The sequence below is a fragment of the Pleurodeles waltl genome, chromosome 3_1, assembly GCF_031143425.1.
Source record: "Pleurodeles waltl isolate 20211129_DDA chromosome 3_1, aPleWal1.hap1.20221129, whole genome shotgun sequence".
Classification (NCBI taxonomy): domain Eukaryota; kingdom Metazoa; phylum Chordata; class Amphibia; order Caudata; family Salamandridae; genus Pleurodeles; species Pleurodeles waltl.
The window spans coordinates 1,660,453,739-1,660,471,721 of record NC_090440.1 but is presented as its reverse complement, the minus strand read 5'-3'; positions in this window follow the sequence as shown (position 1 = coordinate 1,660,471,721).

Here is a 17,983-nt window from a genome sequence, read left to right as displayed (position 1 = left end):
TTATTTTGCTGAAGTTTATTTAAAAATAAAGTAAACAAGCACATTTTTAGTATGCATTGGTAATTATTATTTTTGCTGTGTTAATAAATTAAAAGTAATTCAATTACTGTTCATTAAAATTCAAAGTTTATATTTTAAAACCGAAAAGGTTGTCAAGATATGTATATTTAAATAATAAACGTAGTTTATTATTATATCTGTTATTATATCTGTTTTGTAACATTAACTTATATTTATTATTGTTTTAACTATTTAAAATAATATAATATAATTTAACATGTAGGTTTTTATTTAAAATCTCTACTTCCACTACTTTCTATGCAAGGGTGTTATAATATCAGTGACTGCCCTTGTGTGTAAATTTGGCTACAACCCATGTTTCAGATGGTGGAGACATGTAAGTCTACACTTTTAAGTAAATGTACGCACAGGCTTTGTGAATAGCTAAAAGAGTAAACTTACATGTTTATATTAATCAAAGGTGTACGTTTCCTTTGTAGCTAGTCCATATATTTTGATGTATTATTTTGCCCTCAGAAAGTACAATATTCTAGGAATAGAAGTACTGTTTAATTCTTCTAGTCATGTTTATTTATTTTTATTTATTTAAATACATTCGGTCCCAAAAATTTGGACCATTTAAATTTAAAAGAAAAGCACAGTTTTACATGATTGTATAAATCCATTGGAATCGCAATAACTCATCATAATTCATAATAACAATCATTCAAGATACTATAAAAGTCTGATAATCAGCTAACGTATAAAATGTTTCAATAAAATCCTTACAACTAAAAATTAAAATTAGCTTATGCGGTCTCAATTTACTCCTAAAAAGGTCCATAATTCTTGTTAAAATACAGGAAAAGATGTCACATATAAATTAGTAAAATCAAAGAAATAACAGGGTACAAAACATATATTAAGAGATAAAAGAAGGAACGCAAAAATATAGATCTGATTGAAATCTCCCTCTGTAAACAAACAGAAACACAGCCTAAAGCTCTTGGGGCCTCTCTACAGAAATGAGCCTACGACGGATACGCCAAGCCTCCGATAATAATTTGGTAACTGAGGAGGCAACCAGTGTGGATGTTTCATATTTGCATATTCTGATGGCGTTAACTCTATCCGACAGTAATAGATTTTTACAGAGGGGGATAATCCACTTTCCTCTAGGGTTCTTGTATGAGGGACAGAAAAACAGGATATGCTCGATTGTTTCTTTGTGAAGAGGACAAGATATACATCTATTGGTCGAAGGGACGCTGGATGGCCAGTGGGCCGTATAGATATTAGTAGGCAGGGAACCATATCTAAGCTGTAAATAGAGGGCATGAGCATGAGATGGCATAGGGAGGTTCATGAAAATCTCGGGCCAAGGTTCATGTTTAATTTGGAGAAATTCTGATGTTAGCCTACCCAGCCCGTTTTGGCGCAGTATATCTTCGTTGACTTTTTCCCAATATCTTCTTTTAACGAGATGTCTTGCGTTATTGGGAATCAATTCCGGGTCTTCCCAGTAATGGGAGAGACCTATATTAGCCCAAGCAGATTTCATCTCCTGCAGCCATCGAATTCTAATCGGGCCCTGTGGAGTAGCTATGAGTTCCCTCACCGCCACCCTATATGGTTCAAGTTCAGGAGTTGTCCAAAGGCGGATCCAGTAAGAAAGTGGTCTCAGGGCCGCTATGGTTGTAATACTGTTTAACCCTAGACTCTTCTAGTCATGTTGAACGTTGACAATCTGACATCTAATCATTGAATAAATGTTGTTATATAGATTTGATTGATCGTTAAGGCTGGTTTGGAACAGTACAGAAAACAAACAACCCCTGTATTTTTAGTTCTCCATGTTTAACAAAAGTAAAATATAATTGATTATAGAGGTTAATAAACTCTTGGGCATGTTCTCCCCCAATTCTTGCCTCAGTGGGGACAGTGAGATATAATTAGAATGATAGTGCTTCTGAACAATAAATATATATCTGTTTATTGCTTTCATTGAAGTTCACATAATTTTTAGAAACTTGGATGGCTTACTCTCTATGTTCATCTGGAACAAGAAAAGTTCTAAAGACCTAACGCTCTATTCAAAAAGGTAAGTTTTGTCTATAGATCTACTCATGCAGATCTACTCCTACCATAAGAATAAATCCTCACTTTGCAGCTATTCATCACTTCAATGTGCAGATTTATACCTAAATGTAGACTTACTTGCCTCTGCCTCCTCAAATGATGGGGTGGATACTCCAACGACTGAATTTAGGAGTGGAAAATTGCTATTAGTAACTTTCCACCTTTTTGTGAAGATCTCTGCGACTGGACAACTTTAAGAAAATGAATAACATAGCAACAGTAGTTTTTATTTAGAATATTTAAAGTATATTTCCCCAGGTTCAAATCAACTAGGACAATCATTGTAACAAGAGGCAATGCAGATGTACTTATGCTTAATGCATGAGTACATTTTAAAAATAATCTATTTAAATCAAATAAATTAATTCAAAATGTTATTTTTCCTTTCTCACCCTTACAGCACTATTTGTGCTAAATGTGCCGAAATCTTTAATGCATGTTGAGTATTAGATAATATGTGATTTTATCTTAATTTTCACTTACAATATATTGCACTAAAGTTATTTTACAGTTAGCATGCATTTAGGAATTGTAAATATATAGACTGATTAAATAATCAAAATAATGTGCATGAATGTTATTTTAAAATGTTATTTAATTTAATATGTTTGTTTTAATTTGTTTACATTTGTGGTAGTTTTATTGCTTGCCTCTATTGATTTCTAAGGGACGTTATTGCAGTACCAGTGGTTGATCATGTGTGATAACTTTCTTACTCCTTGGCAGGGCTGGAGTACAATCTAAGCTTGTTTAATTAGTAGAACTACAGTAATAGATGTAAATATCTATTCTGAGAATACTGTTAAGTGGACGTGTGCATTGTATTAGTATATATTTCCCTAAATCTCTCCTCCAAATTATTTTAACCCTTTCGATTATGGCAAAATCATTTACATTTTCCAACACTCATCTTCTCCCTCTCACATTTACAACTAAATCCTATACTTATTAGTTCAGAGATCTTTGCCACTGGGTTGAAAGACTTCATGCAGTAAATATAGGAGCTTTGTAATGGAGATGAGTGGATAAAGTTTTGTGAACTGCATTTTGGGGGTACATGAAGTAGCACTAATTTCCTGACTCCAATACAGATTTTAAGATTAGGACCCCTAGAATGTCTTTTGATACACTTTAAGATCAAAACCTAATGATGGGATTGTTTTCCAGATTTGTATTCCTATCAATCTGCTTTTTATTTCGTACAGGGTTGTGGTGGCTGTTAAGTAGTCAAATAATAAAATAAAATATTTGGACCGGTATTGAAAAATCCCTGTTAAATATGTTACATATGAATGAGAAGCTCAAATTTGTTTTCTTCTCTTTGTAGGACAAGCTACTAATTATGGTCTCCCATTTTACATATTTTGCCTGCTGGTTAGTAATTGACAATTTGTAATAAAAATTGGGATACGATCAGCAATGAAATTATATATTTGAAGAGATAAGGCTCATCCAATTTTTATACATTGCATCCTTGCCTCTTCTGAAATATTCAGTATTCACTTTTATATGTGAACCTTTTAAAGAGCAATATAATAAGCTTTTATAAGCTATTGCTTATAACTGATGTGATTTTCACATATTTTCACTTGTCCCTGTTACCTTGAGTCATTGTTTATAATTGATAGTTTCTTAAGGATGAATGCTACAATTAAAGAAACCAAAAGTCAAATTGTAATGGGAAAGGGACATACAAGTTAGTTAGGAAGGTCAAACAGAAAAGGATTTTATCAAAATTCAGTCTACACCCCATAGTGTTAGCATTATGCAGACAATATTTTTCTTTGTTAATAGGTCCTTTGTTTCTCCAGTTGCTCTATTTAAAATGAGCATTTGAATATTAGTCATTTTGGTCTTGGTGTACTCAGAACAGAATGATACTTGGGCCCTCATTACAACATTGGCGGTAAAAGCTGCTTACCACACGCAGAAGACCGCCAACACACCGCCGCGGAAATCCGCCACAGCTATTATGACCCACAGCACGGAATCCGCCAAAATTCAGACACCCACACAAGTCCGCCACACCAAAGGTCAGTGATAAACTGGCGAAAACAAAACCTCCATCGTCACGCCAACAGAAATACGCCCACACTATCACGACACACGAATCCACGCGGCAGTCTTTCAACCGCGGGATTCCATTGGCGGTACAAACCGCCACGCTCAAAATACACACACTCTTACAAAACACAGCCACATTGGACAATTCAAAATACACACACCTGATACACATACATACACCACTTCCACACACCCAATACAATATAAAACACACACCCACATCACCCACAAACCCCTACAACAACAATTGAGAAAGAAGCACAGAGAGAGACACCACCATCAACAATACTAGCATCCACAGGCACACCAGACCATCAGCCACATAACTTTCACGCACCTCACACAACACCCCACTACATATCAGCACATTTATCACCACACACAACACCCCACACATCACCCACACCACCCCATGGCACAGCAAAGACACCCCAGGTTCTCGGAGAAGGAGCTCAGGGTCATGGTGGAGGAAATCATCCGGGTAGAGCCACAGCTATTTGGATCACAGGTGCAGCACACCTCCATTGCAAGGAAGATGGAGCTATGGCGAAGAATAGTGGACAGGGTCAATGCAGTTGGACAGCACCCAAGAAATCGGGATGACATCAGGAAGAGGTGGAACGACCTACGGGGGAAGGTGCGTTCTGTGGTCTCAAGACACCATTTTGCGGTTCAACGGACTGGCAGCGGACCCCCACAACTAACAACATGGGAGGAGCAGGTCTTGGCGATTCTGCATCCTGAGGGCCTCGCAGGAATAGATGGCGGACTGGACTCTGGTAAGTCAAATCTTAACTATTATATCCCCCACCCTACCTGCATGCCATCACATACCCCCACCCTCACCCTCACCCCCATCACTCCAACTCCTCACAAATGTCCCAACATCACAAACCACACATCCCAACACCAAGCCCTGCGTGCAACACCAAAGCATGGACACCCATCACCAAAGCATGCCCACTGCACAAACCCATACACCCCGTAAACCATCATCACGCAAGGTCCCACACAGGAATGCAAGCACTGGGGTACATGGTCACCCACCCATTGCACATCATGCCACACACAGAGGTAATAAACATCCTTTTATACCCCTGCAGGACCACCACCCAACGTCACCGGACAGGAGGGTCCACACATGTCCACACCACCAACAGAAGAGGCCCACAGTGATGAGAGCAGCTCTGTCCAACTGGATCTAGATGACTAGCCCGGACCATAAGGGACCTCGGGACAGTCGGTTCCCATCACACAGTCACAGGCCACTACAGAGCATCCCCCCTCTGGAAACACCAGCACAGCACCCACCCAGCGGGCCCATATCTCTGTCTCCAGGACACGTCAATCAGCAGTGTGTCCACCACTACAGGGAACCCAGGCTAACCCACCACCCCAACAACAACAGGGACCTGGGGGCAGTGGGCACACGGTCCAGGGGTCGGAAGCCCAGGAACACAGGAGAACTGGGAGGGCTGCTGTGCGACAGGGGGAGGACAGGCCAAGGTAACCCACTCTCCACGAGGCCCTCTCCTCCATCATGGGAGCCTACCACCACTCCCAGGAGACGATGGCAACGGTACTGGCCAAGTTTCAGGAGACCCAGCGCCTGCAGGAGGAACAGTATTTGGGCTTCAGGGAGGAACTCAGATCCATCAATTCCACCCTGGGCACCATCGTGCTGAAGGAAGTACTCAACACCAGGAGGGACACTGTGGCACAACAAGGGGCCCCTGACACTAGCATGGACGATAAACTGCCCACCACCTCCGCCGGCGCTAGTGGACAGGAGGCACCGCCACAGGACCACCACACCAGCACCCCACCCTCTGCAGAGGGAGAACCACCCCACAAACGGTCCCTGAGATCCAGAACAAAGAAGGAGAACGATGCCAAGACCCCCGCCAAGAAATGAGACCACCCTGAATGTCATCCTTCTGTCCTACTTTGTCACCCTGTCCATCCTTAAACTGTCCCAGCTCCACTTCCTATGCCCATTTGGGCAATGCACCTGTGAGACTAATAGACTGGACTCTGCCATGGACATTCCTCCACCATCAACCCTCACCATTTTGCAACCCCCTCCAATATTTTGCACTTAAATAAACACCCTTGAAGCACAAAACAATCTGGAATCAGTCTGTGATTTCGGAATAGTGTATTAGCAATTACTGTGGCAAAAAGCTCTTTCAATTGTAATGTCAACATACCTATGTCACACAGCTCTAGTCCATGAGGAGTCAAAGCAGATGTCACACAGTGTGACCCACATCTGTGAAAATCGTAAGGGAAAGTGACAACTCAGTGACCATACACTGGGTGAAAACGACAGACAGTAGAGAGGTAGTAGTGTTAAAGTACATGTAGTAGGCAGGTTTGTATTCTTACATGGGTCTCACTGGAAATATTGCTGGATCACCGAGTCCCTGTTGTCCATGTCCTCTTCTTCTGCTTCCTCGTCTTCACTGTCCACAGGCTCCACAGCTGCAAAAACACCGCCATCTGGACCATCCTCCTGCAGAAAAGGCACCTGTCGTCGCAAAGCTAAGTTGTGAAGCATACAGCAGGCCACGATGATCTGGCACACCTTCTTTGGTGAGTAGAATAGGGATCCACCTGTCATATGGAGGCACCTGAACCTGGCCTTCAGGAAGCCGAAGGTCCGCTCTGTTATCCGCCGTGTTCGCCCATGGGCCTCATTGTAGCATTCCTCTGCCCTTGTCCTGGGATTCCTCACTGGGGTCAGTAACCATAACAGGTTGGGGTAACCAAAGTCATCTGCAAATGGCGAGGGGCAACTGTTAGACACACACTAACCTGTAGGGATACCCCCAGACCCAGACAACCATTCCCACTGTCTTGCTTCCAGGTGCTCACCTAATAGCCACACACGGTGCCTCTGTAGTTGACCCATCACATAAGGGATGCTGCTATTCCGCAGGATGTAGGCGTCATGCACTGAGCCAGGGAACTTGGCATTCACATGGGAGATGTACTGGTCTGCCAAACATACCATCTGCACATTCATCAAATGATAACTCTTCCAGTTCCTGTACACCTGTTCACTCCTGCGGGGGGGACCAAAGCCACCTGGGTCCCATCAATAGCACCTATGATGTTGGGGATTTGTCCCAGGGCATAGAAATCACCTTTCACTGTAGGCAAATCCTCCACCTGAGGGAAAACGATGTAGCTCTGCATGTGTTTCAGCAGGGCAGACAACACTCTGGACAACACGTTGGAAAACATAGGCTGGGATATCCTTGATGCTATGGCCACTGTTGTTTGAAATGACCCACTTGCAAGGAAATGGAGCACTGACAGCACCTGCACTTGAGGGGGGATTCCTGTGGGATGGCGGATAGCTAACATCAGGTCTGGCTCCAGCTGGGTACGCAGTTCCTGGATTGTGGCACGGTCAAGCCTGTGTGTGATGATCACATGTCTTTCCTCCTTTGTCGACCGGTCCACCAGCGGTCTGTACACCGGAGGATGCCGCCATCTCCTCACATGTCCCAGCGGACGGTGCCTATGAAGGACAACAGCAAGCACAGAGTCAAACAACTCAGAGGTACGTACCCACAGCTTACACAGAACACGAATCCTAATCCGAAAAGTGGCCTGTATGTGTGTTGAGTCTAGGCCTAGGTATGTGTGATGCAGTTAAAAATGAAGCCATGTGGGCCCCTGAAATGGCGGCTGCCTGACCTCTAAAGTGGGACAATGGGATGTGAGGTAACTGTGCTGGCGTTGTACACCGTCGCGCTAGGCGGCCGAAGACCGCAGCGCGATGCTGCATTGGTTAACATTGGACCTTATGGGTCCCAGGATACAATGACGATGTACGCCGACGGTGACGGTATGCACCGCCGCGGATGTGACCGGCATTTTCTATCTGTTCAATCACTCAATACCTGCACTGATGGCAACCACAACCTCTTCCTCCACTCCCAAACCCCCTCTAGCTACCGGTCCCAGTGTCTCCAAAAAACTTTTCCTGTCCAACCTTGACCTCTTTCCCACACCTCCCCCACCCCGTCCGTCTCCTAGGGCCCGACTCTCCAGGTCCCAACCTAGCACCTCAGCCACAACATCTCTGGGACCAGTGGTGCCTGTAGTCACCGGAATCTGGAGTGCACCGGCCACCAGGGCAGCCAGTGTGGCACAGAGCCACAGCACGGACAGTCCCCCACCTGTCAAGCATCAAAAGTTGGCCAGTGCCCGGCGGGAGAGGGGGAAGGCTCCAGCCACCAAAGCCGCTCCCAGGGGTCCCAGTGGGAGTGTGGAGTCAGCTGCGACACCTTCCAAGGTGGGGAAGGGCCACAAGAAACTAGGAAATTCTGGGAAGGAGCAGCACGGCGGAGGAGACCGCCATCATCCCCGCTGCCCAGGAGGCCACCGTCATCATCCCCGCTGCCCAGGAGGCCACTGCCAGCACCTGCCCTGCTGCCCAGGAGGCCACCGCCAGCACAAGCCCCGGTGGGCTAGAGAGGACCGCCATCACAAGCCCCGCTGGGCTAGAGAGGACCGCCAGCACCAGCCCCGCTGGGACAGAGAGGACTGCCAGCAGCTGAGTCACTGCAAAGGAGCCCGCTGCCTCAAGCACCGCTGAACAGGGCTCCGCCGCCTCAAGCACCGCTGAACAGGGCACCACCGCCTCAAGCACCGCTGAACAGGGCACCGCCGCTACAAGCACCGCTGAACAGGGCACCGCCGCCTCTAGCGACGCTGAACAGGGCACCGCCGCCTCAAGCACCGCTGAACAGGGCACCGCCGCCTCAAGCACCGCTGAACAGGGCACTGACGCCACAAGCACCGCTGAACAGGGCACCGCCGCCTCAAGCACCGCTGAACAGGGCACCGCCGCCACAAGCACCGCTGAACAGGGCACCGCCGCCTCAAGCACCGCTGAACAGGGCACCGCCGCCTCAAGCACCGCTGGCCTATGAGCGCCAAGGGCACTGATGCTACTGAATCCGTCACAAGCAGGATGAAGCACTCTGGGCACAGAGCCCCCTCCAGAACCAGTGGATATTCCCATCCACTACCTCTGTCCTTAGCAGGATGAAGCACTCTAGGCACCATGCCCCCTCCAGAACCAGTGGAGACTGTCATCCACTACCTCTGTCCTTAGCAGGATGAAGCACTCTGGGCACCATGCCCCATCCAGAACCAGTGGAGAGATACATCCACTACCTCTGTCCTTAGCAGAATGAAGCACTCTAGGCACCATGCCCCCTCCAGAACCAGTGGAGACTGTCATCCACTTAAGAGACTGTGCTTTGCACTTCCCAGGATGGCAGAGTGGGCAACCCACCCACTCTATAGACTTGGGAGACTGAGGCTTTGCACTCCCCAGGATTGAACAGTGGGCAACCCACCCATTGTAGAGACTTGAGAGACTGTGACTTTGCACTCCCCATGATTGAACAGTGGGCAAACCACCTACTGTATAGACTTGAGAGATTGTAGCTTTGCACTCCCCAGGATGGAACAGTGGGCAACCCACCCACTGTATAGACTTGTGAGACTGTGGCTTTGCACTCCCCAGGATTGCACAGTGGCCAAACCACCCACTGTAGAGACTTGAGTGGCTGTGGCTTTGCACTCCCCAGGATTAAACAGTGGGCAACCCACCCACTGTATAGACTTGAGAGACTGTGGCTTTGCACTCCCCAGGATTGAACAGTGGGCAACCCACCCACTGTATAGACTTGAGAGACTGTGGCTTTGCACTCCCCAGGATTGAACATTGGGCATGTGGCCCCCTCGTGGATTTGGCCTTGTGCACTCAACCGTCTGAGGTGCCCCCCTTTCCCTCCCCCTGAGGTGCCTGTTTTCTTGCTCTCTGATGCCCCTGCAGTGTTCTCTCCGTCATGGTCAGGGATCTTGTGTGGGCCTCGCCCATACCGTGTGGGCCCAGTGTTCCACGGACTTCATTGGAGCACTACCTGGACTACTAAGCTTGGTGTATATTTTTTTATGGTATATATATTTTTTATTGCGTACTTGATTTTAATATATTACAATGGTTACACTCATTTCCTTTTGTCTTTGCATTCTTCCGGGGGGCTTAGGGGGTGTAACTATAATGTATAAATATGCATTAGTGTGTGTGTTGTAGTTGGTGAGGGTGGGGTTGGGGGTGGGGGTGTTGCATGTGTGTGTCCCTGTTTTTTCCCTCCCCCCTCCCCTGTGTTGTAGGTGCAGTACTCACCATTGTCTTCTCCGCCGGCGTTCGTGCTCCTGGTAGAGGAGCAAGAAGATGAGGGCTGGCAGGATGTGCAGCTTGGGTTCCATGGCGTCCGGATTCCTCGTGGGGTGTGTAGAGGTGAGCGTTTTCCCTTCGAAGTCCTGTTTCCGCCGTGTTTTTGTCCGCGGTGAATCCGCCCCGGAAAAGGTGGCGGATTGGTAGGTTGTGATACTGTGGGTGGTACTTTGTCGTAATTCCAATTTGTTTACCGCCGGCCTGTTGGCGGTCTTACCGCCGATTTAACACCGTCCGCCAGGGTGGTAATGACCACCTTGGTCTCCTATCAGATTCATGACCTTTTGTGTATAATTTCTGGATCAAGCAGATCAAAATTATTGAGGTCTCGGAAACCTCAATTCCTCTGTCTTTTCCTAACAAGATATTAGGTAATATGTCAGATCATTTGTCTAGTTCTTACATGAAAGATATTTGTGTTGGCTTATTATCTATTAATGTAATTATATGATACTCCCAAGTAGGAAAAAGTGAGTGTCTTGTAATAGAATGCCTTGTGTAATGGCATATGTCTAGATTATAGATTGTTTACAGTGCATACCTTTTCTTTACAGTTATCTATTAAATGTGATTCATTAAGGCCGTATTTGACTTCCTTTTCCATCTAGGCCAGTGGCTCTTAACCTTTGGGCCAGGAACCCCTAAGGGTCCACAACACCCACTCAAGGGTTCCATAACACCTACTCAGTGGGTCTGTGACTGCTTAGAAAAATAAATAATATTAACAAGTTAATAAAAAGTATATAAATAAAGAAACAATGTAAAAGAGAACATTTTAAAAGTTTTGCAAATTTTGAAAAAGTTTAAATTAGAAGCTAAGAAGTAAGTTGGCATCCCCAGATTGATTCACAGGAGCAGTGCAAGTGCATTAGACATAATATAGTGTGGATGATGGGTGGGCTAAACTAAATATACATAAGCTTCAACCTCCCCATTAAAAGTTTGAATATTTTTGTATTTGTTTGTGGATTAAATAAAATATGTAACCATTTGAGTATTTGTTTGATGAATTCCTATTTCAGTAATGTTGTTTATTGTCACTGAAATTGCTTAGGCTTAGGGCAGGGTCCCTGGATTTTAAGAAGGAATCAGTGGGGTTACCAGATTCCAATAATAATTCAGTCGGGGTTCCTAGATTCAAGTAATGATTAAGTGGGGGGCCCAAATAAGTAGAAAGTTTCAAAACCACTAATCTAGGTTGTCACGCTAATTGTTTGACCATTTAAGCTTTGCATCCATTATGATATTGGTGCACACCAGATCCTTCACGATGTAAATGACAGTTATTCTTTCCATTGTGTTTTCATGGACTTTGCTTTTAAAAATTAATATTACATCATATTTGTTTTCATATTGTGCTCGGCGTTATGTATATCCTTTCCTTCTTTTTTCTGCTTTTGTTCAATTATTTGTAGTTTACCCCTTTACTTATAAAAAAAAAAACACATGGAATGTTTTTCCCATATATGTAAGCTGCTGTATTCTGTATTGCCAATTAAATATCTCTTGTTATTTTATTGATCCTGATCTTATTATGTTATTATGTTGATGAATATGTTATAATTTTTTCCAAAAAGGGAAACTTTGATGCTATAAATGGAACGTTAAATAAGTACAGAGATTTAATAAAGTTCCTCAATTATATTTTCAGTAGCTAGAGTCCCTATTCATATCAAATTCTGAATACCTTAAAACGGTTGGACTATCCTTACATGAATCTGCTGCCATTTTATTAAGAGCCACTGCTAAAATAACTTTACTTTGTAGTGAGAGCAATAGAAAGGTACACTAGCAGCGTCCAGTGTAACTGAAATCATGTACAATGAAATCTGTCCCTGTCGGAAAGCCTGCCACTCGATTTTCAAATTACATACCTCTAAATCACGAGTGCCTGAATACCAACTGCTTGCCTTTAAAGAAAATCTCTTCATCATAAAGTCTGTAAAATAAACGCGGCATGGAAAAATTGCGTCGGATGCTTAGAGTCGGCCTGTGCTCCCTTGGTTGAAGTATCCTCTCTCTTTCTAAAAGCATTTGACCTTTGCAACTAACTCCGTTCGTGCCTATGAATCATTGTCATCCATTCCCACCTATGACACAGGTTAGAACAACTAAAGTGTACACTTTCCTCGGAGTAGTGAATAAATGAATGAATTAAGTAATTCGGTCAATTGGTGGGTATGCAGTTTCTTTCCTTTGGGGAAGAGAATGAACGAATGCAGGGATAAAAAAACAACAGACTTAAACAACGTTGTTCTGTTTTCCTGTATAGTTATTCAAAATCATTAAACCATGATGAAAAATATTCTCCAGTTGTGTGCGCCACTAGATGTTTGGGAACCAAATGAACGCTTCTGGTGTCTGGAGCAGAATACCACACTTATAATTATGGAAAAGAAAGAAAGACTTTGTATAGCCCTTCTCACGGTGAGCCATTTCAAAGCATTGTCAACATATATTAACATGCAAGGAGTCAGAAATCAGAGGAGTATGGCAACGATTAAAACAAAGGCTTTACTGGATAAGCAGTTGGAAATGAGTTTAAAAAACGTGTTCAAGATGAAGGAAAACGATTCTTTTATTTATTATCAACTTCTGAATTCTAAAGTACGCCACTCATAAGACCATGAAATAAGAAATTAGCATAAAAATACATAAAAAAATGTGATGTTTTTAAGCAACCAATCTGGAATACCAGTTACCCTACACATCCCCTAACAAACTCATTAGTAAACTCTGAAATCATTAATTAGGAAATGCCTTCTGAAAAAAAAAACAGCTTGCAGATTTGCATAAAGGTTTTATATTTAAGGGTGCTCCATAGGTGAAGGTCAGCAGCTGAAGAACTCTGTGACGAACTGGGGTTTCCATAGTAAGTGCGCCTGCACATATACAAATCACACGCTTGACAACCAGAAGAATGAACGCAATACCTAGGCCACCTAATCAAAGTGTTTTTGCTAGCACATAATACACCTGTACAATTTTTGTACACAGGTAGACTCATAAGGATTGAATAAATGATTAAGGATTCTTTAAATTGTAATCTCTTGTCATTAGTCATTAGCTGCCAAATAGAGGTTTTTGGCTTTCAATTGACATGTTCTCGTTTGTTCAACACAGATTTCTGCATCACTTTTAACTGATTGAGTGGATCGTAGGGAAACTTGAAAACATACTGTAGCAGTAGTTATTTCTGAAGGTAACGTTTTAGAGAAATCTATTGAGTCCCCGGGGTACTGTTGATAATCTGGCCCCTGGTGAGTCAAGGTGGAGATGATCCCCTGGAATATTCTTGGCTAACATAGAGATAATCGGTGAAATGGTAAGGGCCATTCATTTCCGAAGACACACACGAGATTCAAGACAAAATAAAAATCAGAACTGACTTTCATAATTAGTTTATCCATAAATAAATCGAAGACCCTTACAGACATAGAGAAGAACGTGAAGTCGAGAGCACTACTACAGAGACCCACAAAAGCAATTGAAATTGGAGTAGGTTTTACAAATTCAATTGTCTAAATAGTGAGCATTTTCTGGCTGATTGTTTTTTTAAACTCCGCAAAAGTTTGGGAATTAAGAAATTCTTGATTGAAATAAGAGAAGCAGTTCTTCCACAGAATAAAATGGGTTATGGCTAGCAAAGCACTATACATAATATTGCACTTTGGCAGCATTTTAATGAATAATCGCTTTGTAAATTTCGGGCCACATGCACTAAGCTTTGTTCTGGTCTCAAATGGACCGATTCACAGAATTGGGCTGCTTGTGACCAGAAAAAAGCATTTTTGAATGCACCAAACTCTATGTTGCGATTCGCAAAATGGGTTAGCAATTCGATATTAGGAAGGGGCGTGTCAAGTTCGATATTAGGAAGGGGGTGTGTCAAGGCCGTCCCTTCCAAATACTGACTCACACTGGTATGTATGAATGTTTTGTGACCAAAATGCGGTCGCAAAAATTCACTCTTTACCACCAAATTCAATAGGTGGTAACCCATTCGCAAACGGGAAGGGGTCCCCAATGGACCCTTTCCTCTTTGTGAAAGCATGTGAAAAAGGCATTTAAGAGCAGGCAGTGCTGTGCTCCCACAGACCACTGCCTACTCTTAAAGAATGAATCTGAAAAGTTTTATTTTTATTTTTGAAACACATCCCGTTTTCCTTTAAGGGAAATGGTCTGCATTTCAAAAGAAAAAAAATTGCTTTATTTAAAAGAAAACACAGACATGGTGGTCTGTTGTCTCCAGCAGGCCACCATTCCTGTGTTTTTTGCGTTTCCTAATGGGGAGAAAATTGTAACCTACCTCATGAATATTAATGAGGTAGGTCTATTTGCACCCCACTGGGAATCTCAAATCGAGCTCAATAGAGATTTGTACATTGGAAATTGTGTTTTTCTAAATGCGAATCACATGGAATTGCAATTAGAAAATCGCGATTCCTAACATACGTATATGTGACCCCAAGACTTGTCAGCAATTATATTCTGCTCTATCACATTTTGATGTTTTTCATCCATTTGTATTCAAACCTGTATAACAATGTTTTTAAATTTGGACGTTTCTTTGTATAAGCAAGAGCTCCACCAGAACTAGCTCAACCACACTTCAATTTCAGAAGGAGCTAAAGAAGCATAACATTGAAAAACACTATATAACAATGCAGTAACAATCCACTAAATGGCATGTATGAAGTAGTTGTGCAGTGTCACAACAGTAATAAAGTAAAAATATCAAGCAATAAATATCCCAAGCCGAATTTGAAAAATAGAGTAAAATTGAATAAATAGAATTACACCAAAATGACAAAAATCCAATAAGGGGAACATGAGAGTAGAGTTTTTAAAGTTTGAAGTGAGAATAATGCTACAAAGCGCTAAGCACTAGTGATAGTCTATGGCATGATTCCAGGCCTACTGCGATGGAGCAAGCATCAGATACCTCTATCAAGTTTGTCCAGGTCAAAGACTTTGGCCCTCATTATGACCCTGTCAGTGGGTGATAAAGTGGCGGTAATACCGCTAACAGGCTGGTGGTAATCAGTGCCAAATTATAGCCATGGCAGTGATACACCCAATAGACAGCAAATGTACCACACCAACTGCCAGGGTGGAAACAACAGCCACCACAGCGGTAGCCCCCAACCGGCAGGTGGAAGTCAAAGTACCGCCCACCATATTAAGACACAATCTGCCACCTTTTCCGGGATGGCACCAACACCAACAACAGCCTGGTGGAAACAGAGCTCAAAAGTCAAAGGACTCACCATTGGAGACACAGGGAAGAACCACGCTGCCATGGAACCCAAACTGCAAGTCTTCCCGATGATCTTCTACGTTATGCTCCAACTGGAACACCAAAGCCAACGCAGATGACAACGGTGAGTACAGATGCCTAGCACACAAGGGAGGGAGGGAGGAAAACAAGAGTGACATACACACACACACAACACACACCTGACACACACACACACCATACACACAACCAGCTGCACCACAAAAACGACTTGTCGCCGAAAAACAGCATAATAATGCAAGGACAACAGGAATTGACTAAAGTGATTGTAATCAGGTCAACAACAAAATTAATAATGCGATTTGGTAATGAAACAGATATGTACACATGTACAAAAAAGGGACACTGCCCCGTCCAAAGTTCAAAGGGCCCACATGGCCACAGGGCACAGTATAATGCCCAACTCAAATCCTGAGCACATCCCGATAGAACACTGCAGGTGCATCAGTCTGCAAATAGGCAGGCACCTCAGGAGAAGGCGGGGGCACCTCAACCGGATGAGGTAACAAGCCCACTGGTTCTGGAGGGGGCAACATGCCCTGTGCATTGTCCTGGGGAGTGCAAGGCCACAGTCTCTGGAGTGGGTGTCTTCTCCACTGGTTCTGGAGGGGACAATATTCTCTGTGCATTGACCTGGGGAGTGCGAGGCCACAGTTTCTGGAGTGGGTGTCTTCCCCACTGGTTCTGGAGGGGGCAACATGCCCTGTGCATTGAACAGGAGAATGTAAGGCCACAGTATCTGGAGTAGGTGTCTTCCCCACTGGTTCTGGAGGGGGCAATATGCCCAGTGCTTTGTCCTGGGGAGTGCAAGGCCACAGACTCTGGAGTGGGTGTCTTCCCCACTGCTTCTGGAAGGGGGAAACATGCCCTGTGAATTATCCTGGGGAGTGCAAGGCCACAGTCTCTGGAGTGGTTGACAAGCCCACTGGTTCTGGAGGGGACAGCCCTCACAGTAGCCCCTGGAGGGTGGACTACAGGGCGTCCACTGGCGGTGATGGCTGCATGGTGGATGGTGGTGGTGGTTCAGGGAGACTCCTGGGCAGCCCCTGCACTCACTGAAGGCTGCATGCTGGGGTTGTTTGGGGGCGGCTCCTGGGCAGCCCCTGCAGTCACTGATGGCTGCATGCTGGTGTTGTTTGGGGGAGGCTTCTGGGCAGCCCCTGCACTCACTGATGGCTGCACATCTACATATGTCGGTGGGGGCCCGTGACAGCTGGTGGTGGTGGCGGTTCGGGCTGGACTGTTACCATGGGGAACAGAGGCAAGACTGATTTGCATATGGCTGGGTCAAAACTGGAATGGCATGGCAAGCAAAAAACTGATGGATTAAACCCAGATCTGTGACTGGGGTGAATGTTTGATTTGTTTTGCATTCCATCCATCATCTGTTGTTTTTGCATTTGCTGCCCGAAGTGGGAAGGGTATGCCCAGACGTGGGTCCTGTGCTTGCTATGCCACCAGATTCAAGTTAACCTGGCTGATGAGGTGTGATACCCTGAAACCGGTCCCAGGATGCTTGTTTCTAGTCCAGGGAGGACCTGGCCTGGCAGTTCAGGCTGGATTGTTCCAATGGGGAACAGGGTCAAGACTGATTTGCATATGGGTGGATCCAAACTGGAATGGCATGGCAAGCAAAAAAAACTGATGGATTAAACCCAGATCTGTGACTGGGGGTAAATGTTTGATTTGTTCTGCATTCTGTCCATCATCTGTTGTTTTTGCATTTGTTGCCCCAAGTGGGAATGGTATGCCACCAGATTCAAGCTACCATGGCTGATGAAGGGTGATACCCTGAAACGGTTCCAGGATGCTTGTTTCTGGTCCAGGGAGGACCTGGTCTGGCAGTTCGGGCTGGACTGTTACCATGCGGAACAGGGTCAAGACTGACTTGCATATGACTGGGTCCAAACTGGAATGCCATGGCAAGCACAAAAAAAAACTGATGGATTAAACCCAGATCTGTGACTGGGGGTGAATGTTTGATTTGTTCTGCATTCCGTCCATCTGTTGTTTTTGCAGGTGGTGGCAGTGTTAGCCTGACAGCTTCTGCTGGCGTAGAGTGCCTCTTTAGTGTAGTAGGTCTGGTATCCTTACCACCACGAGTAGGTGGTGCTACCACTGTCCCCGTGGACTGTTTGGCTGAGGTGCTGGGCTGTGTCCTTGGTACCCTTCCCATACGTGCAGGACAGCGGGAGGTAAGAGGTCAAGTTGGG